The following is an 8,760-nucleotide window of genomic DNA, read 5'->3' as shown; positions in this document are numbered from 1 at the left end:
CCTAGTCCAAATCAAAAAGAAGAAATGGGAATCGGCAGGGGGTATATGTACACAAGTGTGACGTAGAATGTACCTATTACACCCAGGTAGCACACGAGGTCTTCGGAACGTCTATATTTCAGGGATAAAACGGATTTTCGACTAAAATAAACGTCTTGAATACGCCTCCTGTCAGAAAAATTAAATGTGGCCCAACGGTGAGGTTAAAAGAGAGCTTTACAAGACAGGTTCTATCTGTGCCCTATTTAAGACATCATATTGTAGCGTGCAACGCCAAAAAGAACACCCGCGCTGAGACGAAAAACCTGCGGCGGTCCCCTAGTGGTTCGAGCGCGCGCGAGAGAGCCAACTAACTTCTTCCTCTTCTAGCGCATGCGCTACTTCTGTCTCTTCTTCGAATGCATGTATCACTGCCCCCCTCTTCTGCAGCATCGACACGATGCGGCTGGGAGTGAAAAGTCAGCGAAAGGGTAGAACACAGCTGCAGTGGACCGCAGTTCAGTCAGGTAGCCGGTCGTGGTAAGGCTTCATGCGAACAACGTGTACGACTTCAGTTCGGTGCGACCGGCGCGATGAACAAGCTGTCGGGGCGGGAGCAACTGCATAAGTCACATCACTGATGCGGCGCACTACTTCGTAAGGGCCGAAGTATCGGCGCAGCAGCTTTTCAGAGAGCCCGCGGCGACGAACAGGTATCCAAATCCACACAAGGTCGCCGGGAGCATAACTGACGAAACGGCGTCCACAGTTGTACTTAGTGGCGTCAGCCTCCTGTTGACGGTGAATGCGCAGGCGGGCCAGTTGACGCGCTTCCTCAGCACGCTGAACGAAGGTATCTACGTCGATGTCAGCGTCAGAGTCGCAGTAAGGGTCGACGGGCAACATAGCATCCAACGGAGTGGTCACCTGGCGACCGAAGACAAGCTGAAAGGGGGTCAGTCGGGTTGTTTCCTGCAGGGCGGTGTTGTATGCAAACGTTACGTACGGCAGAATGGCGTCCCAAGTTCGATGCTCGACGTCAACGTACATTGATAGCATGTCGGCTAGTGTGCGGTTGAGTCGCTCTACCAACCCGTTTGTCTGCGGGTGATACGCCGTAGCACGTCGGTGGCTCGTGTGCGTCAGAGTCATCACGGACTGGGTTAAGCGGGCCGTGAAAGCAGTTCCCCGGTCAGTAACAACAACGGCGGGTGCTCCATGACGCAAGACAATGTTGTGGACGAAGAACTGCGCCACTTCAGCAGCAGTGCCTTTGGCAAGAGACGTGGTCTCAGCGTACCGTGTGAGGTAGTCAGTCGCAACGACTATCCAACGCTTTCCAGACGAAGACTTCGGAAATGGGCCAAGGAGGTCCATGCCCACTTGATGGAAAGGGGTCTTCGGTGGATCGACGGGGTGAAGAAATCCGGCCGGTTTCAATGGAGGAGTCTTCCGACGTTGGCATTCACGGCATGTATTGACGTAGGCCCGCACCGATGGGAGTAACCTGGGCCAATAATACTTTTGTCTAATCCGCGCGAGTGTACGGCTGACTCCAAGGTGGCCGGCGGATGGTGCATCATGACAGGCACTCAAGATCTCAGACCGCAGCTGTGATGGTACGACGAGTAGGAACACTTCTTCGCTGTTGGCAAAGTTGCGCTTGTAGAGAACACCAGACCGTAAAGTGAAGGTGTGAAGCCCTCGAAGAAAAACACGCGGAATGGGAGCTTCACTGCCTTCAAGGTAATCGATGAGCGGCGCCAACTCCGTGTCCGACCTCTGAAGCTGCGCCATTTGGGTGGTACTAACAGAGCCCAGGAAAGGAAAATCATCGGCGGTTTCTTCGGTATTGATTGGGATAGGCGCGCGCGACAGACAATCCGCATCCTGATGCTTGCGGCCAGACTTGTAAACTACTGTTAAGTCGTATTCTTGCAAGCGTAAGCTCCATCTAGCCAAGCGTCCTGAGGGGTCTTTGAGGCTCGCCAGCCAGCATAAGGAGTGGTGGTCGCTTACCACACGGAAGGGTCGTCCGTTGAGGTACGGTCGAAACTTGCAGATGGCCCATATCACTGCAAGACATTCTTTCTCCGTCGTAGAATAATTGGTCTCGGAGCGCGTAAGTGTCCGACTAGCATAACTGATGACCCGTTCTGCACCGTCTTGCCACTGGATCAGTACTGCACCAAGGCCAACATTGCTGGCGTCAGTGTGGATGTCCGTGGCAGCATGCTCGTCGAAATGGCCGAGTATCGGAGTGCTTTGCAGACGGCTGCGAAGCTCGACAAATGCAGCCTCTTCGTCGGTCCCCCACAGGAAGGGCGTGTCGTCACGGGTCAGTGCGTTCAGCGGTTCCGCGATGTTCGAGAAATCTTGAATAAAGCGCCTATAATAGGAGCACAGGCCTAAAAACCGGCGAACGGCCTTCTTGTCAGTTGGGCGTGGAAAACCTGAGACGGCAGCAGTCTTGTCAGGGTCCGGGCGAACACCTCGTGCGCTGACAACGTGACCAAGAAAGCGAAGTTCCTCAAAGCCAAAATGGCATTTCTCGGCTTTGATGGTGAGTTGCGCGGATTTGAGCGCTTGTAGCACAATGCGCAACCGCTCCAAGTGTTGGTCAAAGGTGGGCGAAAATATAACGACATCGTCCAGGTACACCAGGCAGGACTGCCATTTCAAGCCGGAGAGGACAGTGTCCATCATGCGTTGGAAAGTAACCGGTGCTGAGCACAGACCAAATGGGAGCACTTTAAACTCATAGAGGCCGTCAGGCGTCACGAAAGCTGTCTTCTCCCGGTCTCTCTCGTCCACTTCGATTTGCCAGTACCCGCTTTTAAGATCCAATGACGAGAAGTATCTGGCGTTCCGCAATCGGTCGAGCGCGTCATCTATCCTGGGCAGCGGGTAAACGTCCTTTTTGGTCACGCTGTTAAGTTTCCTGTAGTCCACGCAGAAACGCAGAGTATTGTCCTTCTTTTTGACAAGAACCACAGGCGATGCCCACGGACTGGTGGACGGCTGAATGACATCGTCTGCAAGCATCTCGGCAACCTGATTCTGAATGGCTTCTCTCTCCACCGGGGAAACACGATATGGGCGCTGGCAGACGGGTCGCGTAGTCTCGTCAGTGATGATACGATGCTTGGCGAGTGGAGTTCGGCCGACCTTCGAGCACGTAGCGAAACAGTCCGCAAATTCTGCCAAGAGGGCCGACAGAAGATCCCTCTGAACCGACGGCAAGGCAGGATTTATTCTGACTGACTGAAGAACGTGATGTGGGCCAGCATACTCCGGAGAGGGTCCTCCCACGGTGCACAAACCTGGAAGCTCAGCAACGTCGTGGAGGAAGGCAATAGTCATGCCTTTGGCCAGGTGCTGATATTCGTTGGCAAAGTTAGTCAGGAGGACGTGGGTGCGGCCGTCACGTAGTTGGACGAGACCTCTTGCAACGGCAAGTCCCCGCTTAAGCAGCAGTGGACTATGGCTGTCCGCTAGGCCCTCGTAGTCATGAAAGAGGTCGTTCCGCACGAGCACCAGAACACTGCACCGCGGCGGCACCGTGACGTCGTTCTCGACAATGCGCAGAGCGTTGCTGCAGGGATCGCGGGAGTCAAAGCGCGCCACGGCCTGTTTGGTCGAGAACGTGACACGTGCCTCCTGAAAGTCAATCACAGCGCCGTTCGACTGCAGGAAGTCGATCCCCAGAATCAAGTCTCTGGAACACTCGGGGAGTACGACAAATTCACCAACGTACGCAAAACCACTAATCCCAACTCTAGCCGTGCACTTGCCCACAGGGGAAATTAGGTGGCCACCAGCGGTGCGAATGGGGGTCCCCGTCCACGGTGTCAGAACCTTCTTAAGTTCTCCAGCGAAGGCACGGCTCATAACAGAGTAATCAGCACCGGTATCGAGCAGCGCGGTAATGTCAGTGCCATCAATTGTCACACGCAAATCGGATGCAGCGTATCTGATACTGTCGCTGCCTCTCTCTGTCCGGGTATCGTCGGCTCGAGGGTTCCGCGATGGAGGATCTTGACACGTCCCGACGTCAGCGGCCTTGCCTCCAGAGGTCGCTGGTGTTAGTTTTCCCGACGCGGACTCGGCGAGCGACGGCCAGCAGAGCTACTCTGGCGGCCAGGGCTGGAAGAGCGATAACGGAGAGGCGAAGGGGAACGGGACTCGCGCCTTCCAGAGTAGGCAGGGTTCTGGCGTGCCCAGAGATGCTGTGCAATCTCATGCGGTCGTTCGCCGTTCTGAGGGCAGGGTGCGTCGGGATGGAAACCGCGAAGGCCCACCCACGAAACACAGAACGTCTTACAAACGTCTCGGAACCGCTCCAAATGACTACAAACGTCTTGCGCTGCGTTCAAACGTCTCATAGATGTCGACAAGAAGAAGTTTCCTCTGCGACGTCTCTTAAACATCTGCAGTCAGATGTTTGCTGTGAAACTTCTGTGAAACATCTGCAGTCAGATGTTTTCTAGACTTGTTTCTAACACGTGGAACTTAAGACCACGTCGAGGAGACGCGCCTATAGCAATCAGCAGAGAATTGCCGCCGTGGATTAAACATGCTGTAAATCACGGCACATAAGATGGCTCTCCTGCTTGACGTTTCGAAGAGCAGGCGCGCCGGTGCAGAGACCGCTCTTTGTATTCGAACACTGAAAGCGCGTTTTCTCCTACGGAGCCCGAATCACGTTCCACATCGAGTGCAGCTAACCCGCCACTCGTAAGGCTGGATTTAGGTAACATATAATGGCCCTGAAAGCCGACAGTAGTTACGCTAGCGAAAAAATTTGCTTCATGTTGCGAACGCCTCTGTTACGCCTCGGCTAGCTGGCGGCAGCACGAGGATTGACAGGCGCAGCGTACCCTGCCTTCGCCGCCGCCTTCGCCGAGCTCGCTCGCGCGCTTATCACCCGCGCGCTATCGTGTTGGCAGATCTTGGAGGCAATAATCTTTCTTGAGTCACGCCGCAGCTTGCTGCTTGGTGTCGCTCGCACGGTGGCGATGCAGGCTAGTTTGCCAAAGTGGTTTTAACCGTTTGAAGCAGTAGTACTTCATTTCGCTATTTAGCGTTGCAGAGGCTAGCGATACGCGCGCGAAGTGGATGCTGCGTACGTTGTACTGTACGTTTCGCTGCGCACTTTTTCCCGCGCTGGTTGGCACTTCACGCCGCTGCAGTTCGCAGTTTCCCCTTTTTCTGCGGTATCGTTTACTACCAGTGTTGCACTGAGATGTGAGCCTCGTTTTCCGCAAAAGTAAGTAACCTTCCATTTCTTTTCTGTGGTGAAAGTGACGGCCTTGCTTTCGCTAAGCCTCTAACGCGCCTGATTGAACGGTCGGCTAGTGTGTCACTCCTTTGGTTTACAAATCACAAAACAGTATCAGCCAGTGCTTTACATACCAAAGTGCTATTTGAGCTTTTGTTAAGTGGATACAGCTAGGCTGCTCTCGCATGCGAGTTGCTTTCTTTACCAAGGCGGTGACAAGGTGAACGTGACAAAGCTTCAAACCAACCAGCTTTGTTTAAGCGTGCGTTGATAAGGCGCGAATTTTTTCCTAGACATTGATTAAAGTCTGTGCTCTATTGCATTCTGGCAGGGTTTTATTCTTGCCAAGGACTCTCATCTGGCCACCTGTGTGCTCTAATTCTTGCTGTGATTGCCGTCAGTGAAACTCGCGTTAAAAAGGCTTTGGTTATCTTCACTAAGGTATTTGTTTGGGCTAGTCGGTACATTGTTAAAACTGAAGGCACAGCGCACGAAGGACCTGTCCTGTCCTTCGTGCGCTGTGCCTTCAGTTTTTGGTTATCCTAACTGCGTCAAGCTTTTCTTTCATTACGATTGAGAGCCCCGGCACAAAGGTAGTTTACTCAGTGGTGCTGCTCTGTATGTGTGCAGGCTGTTTGACAGTGCAGTGAAGTACTACGGCTCTTTGCAGGCATGGCAGCTTTTATTTTTTGGAAAATCATTGCGCCGTGCACAGCTGGCGTTGTCCCTGCTTCACTGTGTGCATTTCGTTTAGGGTACAGGCTGTTCAACAGTGGTTTTCAGAGGACCTCCTTGCCTGCTCAAATTCTCAAGTTTTGGTAAGCACGCTTTGCAGCTGACACCTTTTCTTTCACTTCATGATTTCTTGTATAGGTCTAGGCTGTTTGCTAATGTTCATTCCACAAGCCCCATTATTTGTTTGTCCTTTAGAACCCCAACTGTTGGCCGGAGGAGCAAGGACCTGGTCTAGTTTCACGCAAATTAATCGCAGCACCTTGTACGTGGTTGTTCAGAAAACTTGGCCTGGAGATTGTTTCAGTTCTGAGGTGGGAATCTGGACAAATGCTTCTTGTGCAGTGGTGTAAGTAATCTCTTGCCCACTGTTTGAGCTTCATCGTACAGATTAGAAAGGGCTTGTTTGGCAATGCAGTGAACCTTATACATACACACTTTTATTTCTTATCTTTCAGATGTGCCCCTGTGTGGCTGTCAAGGAGAGGTCCAAGATTTAACCCATCTCTGGTGTATACTGAAGTGATGCAGGTATTACCAGGACAGCAGCATCTGTGCTATGTTTTCGTGCGACGGTGCAAGATGTCAACCATCAACCACTTTTGATTCAGCCACATCTTGCAGGTAAGAAAAAGCCTGTTTGCAAGATGCAGCTTAGGAGGTTCTGTGAGTACAGTGTGCATCACAGTAAGGCAGTGCACTTGCTATTGACTGCTTGGCTTTCAGTGTCCATGCACGCTGTTTGAATTTTGCTTCTGTTAAAGGCCTCCACAGTGATTGACTTCTTGAGTTTATGGTGAGCCGTAGCACTCTGCTGAAATGCCGCTTGCAATGACATCATATGCATATATGTTTTTGGTTAGCTTATTTTATTGCCTGTGCCGTCACTCCTTGCCATTTCCTGGTCTTATTTGCTTCCGACTCCTCATTGGCCATTCTACATGCACCTGACTGACTGTGCTTTTGGTTACTCTAATGTTTTTCACTTCTGCAGGCTGCTGAACAGAGCTGGATTTGACTTTCCCTTGTTACCGTCTAGTTGGCATCCTCCTTGCAAGAAAAGCGATGTTTGGAACACCTAGCGAGCTCTTCACTGCCATCCACATCACAGCAACTTGCTCATCAACGCATCCGTGTGAACAAGGCCTGGGGCCGAATGAAGTTTTGATTTAACAGTTGGTTGCTGCTCGACACTTTCCCGCCATCCAAGTGCTTACCGTTGTAACGTCAGCCAAACCAGTGAAGCTACCTCCTCCATGGCTTCTAACATTAATTTCCTGGTCCCTTTCTTTTTTGTGTGTGGGTGTATGCACTGGATTCAATAAAGAGTAACGCAGTGACTGAAAAGTGTGCTAGCACATGCATTTGTGGCTCATTACTACAGCCATACATCCCTTGTAATGTGGGCTTATTGTTCGGGTCATTGCAGATCAGCTTTGAGTTCATTTTTGAGTGTATACCAGAAAAATGAACTATAACATTTTTAAAGCTTTAGAGGGTTTAAAGGCAGCACTAAAAATCAGTCTTGAAATGCGTAAGATATTACAGGCGCCCATTTCGGAAAAAAAAGCAACGTCTAAAAAAATTCTAGAAAAGTTCTACCTCAGAAGTTTTCTAGCCGTATACAAGCGTAGCGTTAGCAGAGCTAATAGAGGGCTAGTAAACGTCTAAGTCTAAAACACTGCTTAGATGAAACTTCTTCTAGATGTCAAGCTTTTTTTTTCGAGACTTTTTTTAGACGTCTATTAGCGCTTTTTGTGTTTCGTGGGCACTTGGCGGTACGGACAGGCGCGGTAGAGGTGACCAGGCTCCCCACAGTGGTAGCAGAGAGGCCTGCGGTCCGGTGTACGCCACAAATCCGACTTGCGAGGGCGTGGCCCAGCTGTAGCAGATGCGGTTGCAGAATACGTGGCGATGTTACTCACGGAGGTCGACGGGGTCACACCGTAGCCAGGCACGCTTGCGTGACATGTGCCGATGTTGCTCACGCCAGGCGTTGGGGTAATGGGACCGTAGCCTGTCGTGCGACGTACAACAGATGCGTACGTGGGTCGGTCATCGAACCGGGATGGCGCTTCGGGGACAGGAGGTGCCTGCGCAGCCTGTCGCACCTCGTCCCTGACAACTTCGGACAGCGCTGCCAGCGGCGCAGGTGCAACCTGAGGCGGATGGATCCGTTGCAGTTCCTCCCGGACAACGGAGCGAATTAGTTCACGCAAGGTGTCTGCATTGCCGCCGAGACACGACGAAAAGCCTTCGGGCACCATGCAGTTGATGTCCCGGTTGTACTGGCGGGCCCGTTGTTGCAGCGTCGTCTCCATCGTGGTCGCCTCGGTTAGAAATTCCGCCACCGTGCGGGGTGGGCTGCGCACGAGGCCCGCGAACAGCTCCTGCTTAACCCCACGCATGAGATGGCGCAGCTTCTTCTCCTCTGTCATGTTGGGGTCGGCGCGCTTGAAAAGACGGGTCATGTCTTCGGTGTACATGCGCACGCTTTCGTTCGTGCGCTGATTTCGGGAGTGCAGCGCAGCTTCGGCCTTCTCCCGGCGGTCAGCGTTGGGGAACGTAGCCAGGAGACTCCGGCAAAACGTCTCCCAGGTGGGAAGTGTAGCCTCGTGGTTTTCAAACCACGTCCGAGCAGACTCTTCCAGGGCAAAATAGACGTTATTCAGCTTGCGCTCGTCGCACCAGCCGTTGTAGCGTGCGACCCGCTCGAACGTCTCCAGCCAGTCCTCAGCGTCTTCGAACACGTCACCGTGAAAAGATGG

General features: G+C 52.5%; 1 long non-coding RNA gene across 2 annotated transcripts; it reads left to right on the top strand.

The window, feature by feature from the left end:
• The first annotated feature begins 4,895 nt into the window (after positions 1 to 4,895).
• On the top strand, positions 4,896 to 7,339 carry LOC149355083 (uncharacterized). 2 transcript variants are annotated; one of them, XR_016291432.1, is made up of 4 exons: positions 4,897 to 6,078; positions 6,191 to 6,341; positions 6,451 to 6,616; positions 6,987 to 7,339. It is a non-coding gene; the product is annotated as an uncharacterized LOC149355083 (long non-coding RNA). The 2 variants fall into 2 exon arrangements; XR_016291431.1 differs by having other exon boundaries at positions 4,896 to 6,341.
• The last annotated feature ends 1,421 nt before the right edge of the window (positions 7,340 to 8,760 follow it).

This window comes from Amblyomma mixtum, chromosome 3, assembly GCF_055824585.1.
Source record: "Amblyomma mixtum isolate Tamu chromosome 3, ASM5582458v1, whole genome shotgun sequence".
NCBI lineage: Eukaryota > Metazoa > Arthropoda > Arachnida > Ixodida > Ixodidae > Amblyomma > Amblyomma mixtum.
Note: the sequence above shows the minus strand (reverse complement) of the source record. Positions and strands in the feature narration are given on the sequence as shown.